General features: G+C 43.8%; 1 protein-coding gene and 1 long non-coding RNA gene across 23 annotated transcripts in view; both read left to right on the top strand.

Moving 5' to 3' along the window:
• LOC114453318 (NLR family CARD domain-containing protein 3-like) overlaps positions 1–12,575 on the top strand; it is a 444,189-nt gene that overhangs the window by 221,573 nt on the left and 210,041 nt on the right. The window lies entirely within an intron of this gene.
• Positions 1,801–7,937, top strand: LOC114453331 (uncharacterized). Of its 2 annotated transcripts, none has more exons than XR_003672436.1 (3): positions 1,801–1,817; positions 6,326–7,020; positions 7,695–7,937. It is a non-coding gene; the product is annotated as an uncharacterized LOC114453331 (long non-coding RNA). The 2 variants fall into 2 exon arrangements; XR_003672435.1 differs by lacking the exon at positions 1,801–1,817 and adding an exon at positions 5,736–5,801.

Genomic DNA, 12,575 nt, shown 5'->3' on the forward strand with positions numbered 1-12,575 from the left:
GAGGGAGGGGGACGCTCATTGCTCCCTGCTGCACGGGGAGGCTGCATCCTGACCTCGGGCCTTTTTACCGGCGGCTGGATAAAAGCAACTCTCCAGAAATGCGAACATTTGTAAACCATGAATTTAGTTTGTGTCGTGTGAGCAGACTGTCTGTGATAAACTGTGATGTTTTACTGGAGCAGCAGAGCAGTCCGTCTTTGCTTGTTAACGTTCTCTGTTATTAGACTGTCAGCTGTGCAGAGACGCGGCACTTCTCTCAAAAAGACTCCGTCATTCAGTACGCATCTGTCGTAAGGCACGTCATCACGTTTTTACGTCTCGTTGCCATGCACTGCAAACCTGTGTAAACATTAAATTACAGACCCTTTGAGATCAGCACTAAATGACTCCCACCTGGTCTACCTGACATTTTACTGATGTCTGCTGCTCCTAAACCAGACCTGCACATATGATCAGATCTCACCTTCACAGTAGAGTCAATAACTTGTTGCTCTGTTATCACAACCACACAGTTTCTGAATGTTTTAAATTTATGCTGTAAATTCAGATAACATGTTCTGATCTGTTCATCTGAATGCTAAGATGTTATTTTGTTTGCTGTGTAAGATGTAACATATTACAAAACAGCATACACAGTTTTTATTGTTTAAAATAATGACATCGGGGACTGTTGGCCCTCGGAGAGTTTCACATTATCGAATCTGGCCCTCCCCGAAAAAAGTTTGGCCACCCCTGCATTAAGGTATACCAGCGGGGCACACAGGTAGTGATGGTATCATTTTTAATACGAGAGAGAGAGAGAGTTTATAATGCACTTTACCTGCAGTGAATTGTAGGCTACAGCAGCTGTTTTGATGGGGCTCTGTGCAGACACCCCCCCTCTCTATGCAGGCACAGTGGAGACGGGACCAGGCAAGCACTCAGGAAGATTTAGCTGAAACCGCCCGACCCTACTGTCCAACATGATCCTGCTTCATGCACTCAGACACAGAGTCCCCTGTTAGCCAGAGCTAAGACTGGTTTCTGTTCTTGACCTAAATCCAGTCTAGTTTAGTAAGATCCCCATTAACTGCTGCCAAAGCAGTAGCTCTTCTTCCTGGGGTCTGTAGACTTCAAAACAGTGTTCTTATAACATACTGGTGTTCTCATCACTGGATTTGGAATACATTTTCTACAGTGCTTGACACCTCCAGACTCAATAATGTTTGATTTATATGACTATTCCAATTCAACAAACTGTCACCAGTCACACCGAGTAGCTTTACCTCAGTGACCTGTTCTATTACAGCACCCCCCAGTCAGACCCAACACAGGTGGATCTTTACCAGAGACCTGGATCCCAACACCATACATTTACTTTTCCCTGCATTAATCACCATTTTATGTCCCTCATCCAATTTTCAATTCGTCTCAGTTCGACTTGTAAAATATTACTAAGTTCAACAGGTTTGTGTGGACGTATAAATAGAATCATCCTAAATTCCTAAATTCAGTCTGTTTGTTACAGAAACTGTAGAAAATGTCCTCTGATAGCTGTTAAAGTCAGTTAACCTTAAAGGCTGTTTGGACACAATAATGTTCATCTGATCATTGAAACTCATCTGATTGATTATCAATCATTTCATCTGTTATTCTTTATTCAGATTGGAGAGCTGCAGTCTGTCAGAGATCAGCTGTGCTTCTCTGGCCTCAGCTCTGAAGTCCAACCCCTCCCATCTGACAGAGCTGGACCTGAGCTACAACCATCTGTGGGATTCAGGAGTGGAGCAGCTGTGTGGTTTTCTGCAGAGTCCAGATTGCAGACTGCAGACTCTGAGGTCAGTTCTCTGTCTGATACTGTTGTAAAACTCACAGAGCTTCCATCCATGAAGCTTTGGTCCATATTGTAATACAGTAATATGAATCTTCTTATGCTGCATATGAATGAGTGTGTCGTACATGTTAGTGTACATACAGTTCAGATTATGTGTTGTTCTTCAAGGATCATGTAACCAGTCGTTTCTGTTCTTTCCAGTCAGTGAATGTCTTTTGTTATTGTGCTCACTCACTTCCTCTGGTTTACATGTCAGAGATAGTTTCTGTGCCCTGGAGCTGAGGCCTCCAAAGGCTGCACACATGACAGGAAAGAGAGCTGAACTTTACTTCCTGTCCAGTTGGGTTGGGCCATATTAAGGTATTAAGGCAGGGGTGTCCAAACTACGTCCTCGCGGTCGGATTTTCTATGGCCCGCGGCTTCTATCTTAAAATGTGTTATTTTTGGCCCGCCAGCCAAACAGAGTAAATCATACAAAATCAACAGGCATTTCTTGTTTTTGTTTTTAACTCATTGTGTAATGTTTGCATGATTCTCTGAGCAGAACATTGTCTCTCTCTGTCTGCATCGTGGTGCGTCACGCGGTGCTGCAGGGCTTGGTTGTTGGTTCCAGCTACGCAGAGGGCTCCGAAGGTGCAAAACACCGGTTCAGCACTTCGACACAATTCACCACGAGACTAAACATGCTTCTGCAGACAACCTGCTATCAGAGAGCGTCTGTACAAGTGAAGTTCTCCAAAACTAGGAGCCCCTCTGTGACATGGTCAAAAAGAAATAAATTGTGGCCACGAATTATGTATAACGTGCGCACGAAATATTTTTATTATTAATTGTAGTATAGTAGCCCTATTAGAATTCATGGACGGGGTGCATGGGAGCAGGCTGCCCGGCCAGAGAGCAACCTCCCTGTGCAGCATTGAGCGTCCCTCTCTGGGGAACGTGCCGGAGTACTGGGGGGCTCCAGGAGCGCAGGGGAGTGGAGTGGAGCGTCCCTCTCCCTGTTCCATCGCTCCCTGCTACCCGCGCCGGGCAGCAGGGAGCGATTAGAGAAGTTAAAGCAACATGATGGAGAGGGAGGGGGACGCTCATTGCTCCCTGCTGCACGGGGAGGCTGCATCCTGACCTCGGGCCTTTTTACCGGCGGCTGGATAAAAGCAACTCTCCAGAAATGCGAACATTTGTAAACCATGAATTAGTTTGTGTCGTGTGAGCAGACTGTCTGTGATAAACTGTGATGTTTTACTGGAGCAGCAGAGCAGTCCGTCTTTGCTTGTTAACGTTCTCTGTTGTTAGACTGTCAGCTGTGCAGAGACGCGGCACTTCTCTCAAAAAGACTCCGTCATTCAGTACACATCTGTCGTAAGGCACGTCATCACGTTTTTACGTCTCGTTGCCATGCACTGCAAACCTGTGTAAACATTAAATTACAGACCCTTTGAGATCAGCACTAAATGACTCCCACCTGGTCTACCTGACATTTTACTGATGTCTGCTGCTCCTAAACCAGACCTGCCACATATGATCAGATCTCACCTTCACAGTAGAGTCAATAACTTGTTGCTCTGTTATCACAACCACACAGTTTCTGAAAGTTTTAAATTTATGCTGTAAATTCAGATAACATGTTCTGATCTGTTCATCTGAATGCTAAGATGTTGTTTTGTTTGCTGTGTAAGATGTAACATATTACAAAACAGCATACACAGTTTTTATTGTTTAAAATAATGACATCATGGACTGCTGGCCCTCGGAGAGTTTCGCATTATCGAATCTGGCCCTCCCCAAAAAAAGTTTGGCCACCCCTGCATTAAGGTATACCAGCGGGGCACACAGGTAGTGATGGTATCATTTTTAATACGAGAGAGAGAGAGAGTTTATAATGCACTTTACCTGCAGTGAATTGTAGGCTACAGCAGCTGTTTTGATGGGGCTCTGTGCAGACACCCCCCCTCTCTATGCAGGCACAGTGGAGACGGGACCAGGCAAGCACTGAGGAAGATTTAGCTGAAACCGCCCGACCCTACTGTCCAACATGATCCTGCTTCATGCACTCAGACACAGAGTCCCCTGTTAGCCAGAGCTAAGACTGGTTTCTGTTCTTGACCTAAATCCAGTCTAGTTTAGTAAGATCCCCATTAACTGCTGCCAAAGCAGTAGCTCTTCTTCCTGGGGTCTGTAGACTTCAAAAAGTATTCTTAACATAAAACAATACATTATACAGACAAAATGGAGTGCACACATTCCTACATGACAGTACAGCAACGTACTAAAAACTAAAACAGTGAAACAGCAGCTCTACATTATTCCTTATCACAGTTACAGTTATGCTACTATAGGGTTCATAAGTTCCATAGTTTTTTTCCCTTCAACCATTCTTGACAAAGAAGCAGCAAATATAAATAATAACAGTTATTCTAGTGTCAATACATAAAGTCAGTGCATTCATTCCAAAAACCAAAAGCTGTGAACAGAGAATTCCAGCCACCATTGCTCTGTGCTGCACTGTCCTTTGCATGAGGGTAGTTCCACACGGAGGTGACAAAGAGCGACTCTCTGACTGACCAGTGGAATATTGATGCTCAGCACTGAACAATAACAGTCTGCTGTAAAGTATTTTTGGCATTTTTGTAATAACAGTTTTTCTAATAAAGTTAATAACAGAATAATGAATCCTACCGTTTCCACTTAGCCAAACTAGCTGGTATTCAGTTCTCTAACACTAGTCCTGAAAGGGCAGCTTAAAACTACACCAGCTGCTTTATTTGAGCAACTTGCACTTTGCTTCAGTTCATTTCAGTTGTACTTGACCAAATGATTGAACAATAATCTAAATGTGATCAAACTAATGATTCTACTGGTGTTCTCATCACTGGATTTGGAATACATTTTCTACAGTGCTTGACACCTCCAGACTCAATAATGTTTGATTTATATGACTATTCCAATTCAACAAACTGTCACCAGTCACACCGAGTAGCTTTACCTCAGTGACCTGTTCTATTACAGCACCCCCCAGTCAGACCCAACACAGGTGGATCTTTACCAGAGACCTGGATCCCAACACCATACATTTACTTTTCCCTGCATTAATCACCATTTTATGTCCCTCATCTAATTTTCAATTCGTCTCAGTTCGACTTGTAAAATATTACTAAGTTCAACAGGGGTTTATGTGGACGTATAAATAGAATCATCCTAAATTCCTAAATTCAGTCTGTTTGTTACAGAAACTGTAAAAAATGTCCTCTGATAGCTGTTAAAGTCAGTTAACCTTAAAGGCTGTTTGGACACAATAATGTTCATCTGATCATTGAAACTCATCTGATTGATTATCAATCATTTCATCTGTTATTCTTTATTCAGATTGGAGAGCTGCAGGCTGTCAGAGATCAGCTGTGCTTCTCTGGCCTCAGCTCTGAAGTCCAACCCCTCCCATCTGACAGAGCTGGACCTGAGCTACAACATCAACCTGCAGGATTCAGGAGTGAAGCAGCTGTGTGGTTTTCTGCAGAGTCCAGATTGCAGACTGCAGACTCTGAGGTCAGTTCTCTGTCTGATACTGTTATATGTCTAATTTAAATCCTCACAGAGCTTCTGTTCATAAAGCTGTAAATGTACTTTTGTTCATGTTTTTGGTGCTCCTGTTTTAAATGTACTCTGCTGTCATAAAAACAAGTGTTTGTTAATATGTAGAAAATGTCCTCTGTTTAAAGTCAGTTAACCTTAAAGGCTGTTTGGACACAATAATGTTCATCTGATCATTGAAACTCATCTGATTGATTATCAATCATTTCATCTGTTATTCTTTATTCAGATTGTGGAACTGCAGTCTGTCAGAGATCAGCTGTGCTTCTCTGGCCTCAGCTCTGAAGTCCAACCCCTTCCATCTGACAGAGCTGGAGCTGAGAGGAAACAACCTGCAGGATTCAGGAGTGAAGCAGCTGCTGGATCTTGAGCAGATTCCAGACTGCAGCCTGCAGACTCTGAGGTCAGTAGAGGGGTGGAGTCAGTCTGTGCTGCTTTCAGCTGTTTTGTCCTAAACACAGTCAGTATCACAGATCCAGTGTTTCCTGTGAAGCTGCTGCCTTCTGATTGGCTGCTTCCCTCAGTGATGCTGTGAGAATGGTGACCTCCATGTCTCTCTGTCAGAGACAGATGAGATGTCCATCAGCACACAGAGACTCTGTCTTTAAATGGGACAGCAGGACGTCCTCAGTAAAGTCTGTGTTGATGACTCAGCAGTGTGTCTCCACTGTGAGTGAAACTTGCAGAGGACACAGACTTGATGCTAAAAGTCTGCAGCTCTGTGAGCTCGGAGCTCAGTGTGTTCACTCCAACACGTTAACATGAGAGCTGGAAGGAAGCAGCTGCTGCACTGCTGCTCTGAACAGGACTGAAGTCCTGCTGCTCTGAACAGGACTGAAGTCCTGCTGCTCTTTATACTGGATGATGCTGCTGATGGAGGGAGTCTCTGTCCACACTCACTCACCTCCACACTCATTCTCTCTGCAGGTGGAGGAAATGAAGAGGACGGAGTGTGTCCTGATGATCCACACAGGGAGATCATCATCATCATCATCATCATCATCCTCCTCCTCTTCCTCCTCCTCAGATGGTCTCTGGCAGCAGTCAGACTGTGTCTCAGTAAAGGTGGAGCTCTCTCTGCTCCGTCAGTCTGACAGCTCGTCTTCACTGAACTGCTTCACTTAAAGGTGGATGTTTCTCCCTGAAGAGCAGCTGCAGAGTCCGTCCACGTTGAAGAGACGTTCAGAACTTGAAGGAGGTCTTCAGGTGTCTTCTGCTCTGATCCTGCTTCCATCTTGAACTCTGTCAGTCTGTCATGGTGGTTCTCTCAGGGTCTCTTTGGGTTTGGACTCATTTGATCAGCTGCTGGTTCTGTCTATCTATTGATTGATCATGAAGCTAACATCTGTGATCAGTTCAATAAATCCTGAAAATGAACAATTTATCAACATTTCTGACAGAAACTGTAAATGACCCCAAAGTAATATGTACATGATTACAGGCATTTAAAGCTTTTATTTTGATATTTCCTGCTGAGCCGGACCTTTATTTTGATAGAACTGATGGCATAAAGGGTTAAAAAGAACCAGACCAGGAGTAAATCCTCAGTCCAAGGGGCCATCAAGGTGTGTTGTGTGTCACAGTGTAGAGGATGTGTTGTGTTGAGCTGCACTCTGAGTAAGGTGTTGATGAATGTGGCTGATGTTTAATGTGACACATGGTTTAGTTGTTGACTTTGTGCTCATGTAACACTTGTTAGCTGCTGGACCAGTTCTAGGTTCGCTGAGTGGTGTAATCAATATTATCAAAATAAGAGACATAAAGATTTAACCCTTATGCACTGTTCGGGACATTTTTGTCCTCTGAGAGTCATTTTTCTGTTTTTTTGGCCATAACTTTGTCAATATGTGGACAAATTGAATCATTTTTCCTCAATAAGCTTAATTTTACATACATTTTGTTAATATGATTTTAACATTTTTCATAGGTCAACAGTACACTCTGGGCAAATTTTACCCCCTTTCATGTTGTTCGGGACAAAAATGTCCTTTAACGGTTTTAAAAATATATCAGATAAATATTTTTTTGAAATTTTGTTGCATAGACCTTTTAATTAACTTCAGTTCTGATCAAAAGTAGTGAAAAAAAAATCATTTTACCCCAAGATTTTAACCCTTTAATCACTAATTTCATAAGGGGTGGTGCTGAAAATTGGAAAAAAAAACACACAAAATGGCTCATTTTTAATAGAAAAGGTGAATGTGGACTGGATATTTTAACCTTTATTACAGTCTTGGTCGTGTCAAACATCAGTAACAACATTGACTTTATTGCATTATTAGATTATTATTAGAAGGTGTTGATGAATGTGGCTGATGTTTAATGTGACACATGATTTAGTTGTTGACTTTGTGCTCATGTAACACTTGTGTCACTGGAAAGAAGTGATTAGCTGTAGATAAGCCGGCAGTTTACTTAACAACAAATATTAAGCAGGTTAATAGAGTAATAAAAAAAAATCAATAAATGTATCAATAAATATCAATGAATATCTACAGTACAGTATTACAGTGTAAAATAAACAAACAGTATCAAATGTCCTGTTGGTTTGGTCTTTCTTATTTAAATGCTGGTTTGTTCTGGTTTTGTCTGTTTATCTCAGACCGGTCTTTAATATTCTGTAGAGCTAATGGTAGAAACAGTTACTTTAATTCTCAGCTAGTTATCTCTGTTTGTTCCGTTTTTCTTGGAGTTACCTGCTCCCTAAAGAAAAGAGTTAAGTGTTCAGGTTAGTTCTGTGGGATCTTTTCACCTTTAACTCTTACTTAGGCAGCAAGGTAAGTACAGTGAGGTCAATATAATTTGATCACTTGAGTCAAAACCTTTGAATATTTGGTACAGAAGCCTTTGTTAACAGTTACAGAGGTCCAGTGGTTCCTGTAGTTCTTCACCAGGTTTGCACACAGGAGGGATTCTGGTCCAGTCCTCCACACAGATCTTCAATAGATCTGTCAGGTTTCTGGGCTGTCGCTGAGCAGCACAGAGTGTGAGCTCCCTCCAAAGATTTTCTGTTGGGTTTAGGTCTGGAGACTGGCTAGGCCGCTCCAGAACCTCGATATGCTTCTTACAGAGCCTCTCCTTGGTTGTCCTGGCTGTGTGCTTTGGGTCATTGTCATGTTGGAAGGCCCAGCCTCGACCCACCCTCAATGCTCTGACTGAGGGAACAGATGGGCCTGGACATGTGCTGGTTTAAGCAGGGGAACCTTCAGTGATGCATGATTTCAACCATGACGTCTCAGAGTATCACTGATAGCAGCCTTTGAAACGTGGTCCCAGCTCTCTTCACGGCATTGACCAGCTCCTCCCTCGTAGTTCTTGGCTGATTCTTCACCATTCTTAGCATCATCGAGACCCCATGAGGAGAAATCTTCCAGGGGGCCCCAGTCCGAGGGACTTTGACCGTCATGTTTAGCTTCTTCCATTTTCTGATGATGACTCCAACACTTTTTTCACCACGCTGCTTGGCAATCGCCCCGTAGCTCTTTCCAGCTTTGTGAAGGTCTACAATCTTGTCCCTGGTGTCTTTTGACGGCTCTTTGGTTTTGCCCATGTTGCTACGACTTTGGCTGATTGTGGGGGGCACAGGTGTCTTTATGACGGCTAACGAGCTCAAACAGGTGCTACTGATTTAGAATGATGAGCAGAGTGTAGCTGGACTATTTAAACGCACAATAACAGGTCTTTGAGGGTCAGAAATCTGGCTGATCAGCAAGTGATCAAAGACTTATTAGACACAGTAATTTACAAATAAATTGTTAAAAAATCATACGAAGTGATTTCCGGTTTTTATTTTTCTGTCTCTCACAGTGGAAATGCACCTGTGCTGAAAGTTCTAGACTCCTCCATGATTTCTAAGTAGGAGAACTTATCGACCTCACTGCATGTAGGTACCCTTTAACATTTAACAATAATACATTAACCATGTCACATACATTTACCTATTCACACCTCAATAACTCAGTAATCATTTCAGTTGGTGGATCCCCTTCCACTTTGGTCTGTCAAATGTCTCAGTTCAGTATGACTCGGGTCATAGAACTCAGGTCAGCTGGTTCTGCTCAGACCCTCACAGGGATCCGTTTGCAGTGTCTCAGTCCTCACAGGTTATCCTTCCTTGGTGTTGATGAATGTGGCTGATGTTTAATGTGACACATGGTTTAGTTGTTGACTTTGTGCTCAGCTCTGACTTTGGTTCATGTCCTGTGAGGAATCATTAAAAGTCTGTAAACCATCAGTTCTGGCTGACGTCTTTGGACCGGATGCTGCAGAAACACTGACAGAGTCTGAACTGTAGAACCATCAGCTGTGTTCACGTCCACACACGTTGCAGCGCTGCAGCATGTTTGTGTTGTTGTGTGTCTCTTTGTGTCCACTGTTGTGCTCTGACTGTGGGGCTGCAGACGGAGCAGAGACTCACATCAGCTGCTCCCATCATGGTCTGAATGTGGACAAACTGTCTCCAGGCTGTCCTCCTCTTCCAGCTGGATGCTCCTTCCACACCTCCTCTGTTGTGTTGTTGTTGTTGTGGGCTGGTTGTTTGTGTTGTGTAGCAGTGAGCCTCCAGTCTAAGTGTGTAAAGTCACATGAAGGCTTGTTGGACAGACACACGTCTTCATGCTTTGTCTTTGTGGGTATATATATTCAGATCTTAATTTTTACAGTTTCACATCTTGTTTCTTCAGGTTCAAATCTTTTTTCACTTTCGCCTCTCCTTTTTTCACCTTTGAGGTTTTGGGACATGGGTGTGGACTGCTGAGTGACAGCATGACAATGATGCTGAGGCCTTAGCTCGGCCATGGTGCCTTCAGGGAACATCGGACGTGTGGTCAGTTAAACTCAACACCCGCTATCTATCGTATTGACGTGACCGGCTGCAAAACACTGACACCAGGCAAAGTTGTAGACAGTGTCGCATCAAAAGGGAGAATATTAATAATTTGTGGAAGCGATGAGACGCTAAACACATCATGCAGGCCTCCTGGTGGACCCTGTAAGGATCGGCTGGCTGTCACTCTCTTCCTGCTCTGTGCACCAGAGAAGTAATAAGCGTCAGTGCTGAGTTACAGCGAGAATAAATACATAACATCATCAAACATGGCAATTACTGCAGGTTAGATTTGCTAAAACCAACAAGGGCAGTGATGCTACACAGCCAGTTAGCATTAGCACAGCCAGTTAGCACTGAATCTTTATTATGAGTCTTCAGTGCATTTCCTCTGGTGTTTACAGAGCAGTCTGCTCCCTGCAGATATTCAGCTACCTCACATCACCAGACACCTGCTCTACTTCAGTCTGAACACCAATCATATGTAAGACCTGTTCAAGGACGGTAAAGCTCTGTTTATTGACAATATATAAATTTTGGTCATAAGATCACAGAGCTGTGGAGAGAATTACACAATGTACAGTAATTACAGCAAGACATAAAGAGAGCAGCAGTAAAACTGAACAATGACAACAGCAGCAGGTCAATGACAGAAGACGCTGTTTCCTGCTTCCACAATCGCCCGCCCCCCTAAACCCCGCTCGTGCTCCCCCTCTTTGTCCATATTTGGAGTTTTGGCGGACGTGACGCTGCCAACATGGCGGCGGTCATCATGTCTCGGAACCTCCCACGAGCCTCAAAACGGCTCTTCAGAGACAAACGGGTGACGTCACGGAAGCTCTGTCCATAGTTTTTACTGTCAATGAATAAAACCTGGAAAAAAATCACAGCACACAGGTTCCACAGGGCGGCGCTGCAGAGCTGAGAGTTGTTTTACTTCCTCTGACATCACGTCGTCCTGTTCATGCTTCTGCAACAGTTCATGTGAAGGTCAGCACTGCAGGCTCTGACCAGCAGGGGGCAGACAACCTTCCTGTGTGAGTGTCCAAACCAAACTGAGAGGACACAGAGAGACAGAGCAGTCCTATCTCACCAACTCTGCAGCGTGTCCACGGTCTGCTGTGACTTTGTAGACTGAGGAACAGCGCCCACTGCTGGACGCCTTTTAAACTGAACAGGGAAACATGAAAAAAGAACTTTGTTCCAGAAACTCCTCCTGATTGAATCAGAGTGGAGCATCAAGGTGGAGCAGGAGCAACCAGCTGATGGAGCTTGTTGTGACCTGATCTGGTCACCCCGGATTCCCAGACTCCGTCCCCGAAGCACAGAACATTGAATGAAAACCAGTACTGATCAGTTTCAGTTTCGCCTTTATAAAGGGAGAATGCACAGCTCAATACAGACCCCTCGATCTGCTCCTGCAGCTGACCATTTGCATTCTGTCCGTCCCATGCATTAGGCTCGTTTTATTAATCTCACAACAAGGTGTGGTTACATTTACATAGAAAGGCATAAAAGGTAATGTTTTTCAGTGAAACATGCATATTCAATAATCACAAGGTGGAGGGCGTATACGAAACTAAAAGACATTGGAGCTCTCCAGTCACATCTTTGATGTGAGTGTGTGTCAGGTCCTCCTGTTACGGCCTTGAGTATATCTTGTCTCTTTGGTAAGCTTGTGTTTACATCTCTGGGTCAACTAGGGGTTTGCAGTTCGAATACCTAAACACACCATTAAACATCAGAATGCTTTATGACCTCAGCCAGAGGTCTGGATCTATGCACAACCATACACTTTTACCATATATGCAGACAAACATATATTTTGACCAAGTTTGACCATATATTTCCACAAGCTGCAGAGTCTGAAGACTCACATCACAAACTGACACACCTGCATTTAATAACAGTCACAGCCGGACTCTCTGTGGACAGGAAGTCATGTGACGTCATGACCTGCAGTTCTGTGTGTGGAACAAATATCTGTTGAAAACAGCTGTTACCTTTTTGAGCCTCCATCTCAACACCAGGCAGATGACCGCTGATACACAGATGGCTGCAACCATAATAACCCCAGTCAGTCTGTTAGTGTGTCCCTGAACGCCTCATGGTGCATTTGATGTCATGTCATTTGTTCTACCTGTATTCCTCTCTGTCCTCACAAAGGTGTTTGTGGTGATGGTCTCCTCTTCATCAGTGAGCTCACAGGTGTATAGTCCCTCCTGATTGGAGGATAAGTGCTGCAGGGTGAGGCTGCCTGACTCTGACACACTCTTCACATGCTGCCTCCACTCCTCTGAGACCGTGTGCTTGGTCTCAGTCCTGGTCTTGGTCAGGATGGTCTGACTGTGG

Source organism: Parambassis ranga, chromosome 20 (assembly GCF_900634625.1).
Source record: "Parambassis ranga chromosome 20, fParRan2.1, whole genome shotgun sequence".
NCBI lineage: Eukaryota > Metazoa > Chordata > Actinopteri > Ambassidae > Parambassis > Parambassis ranga.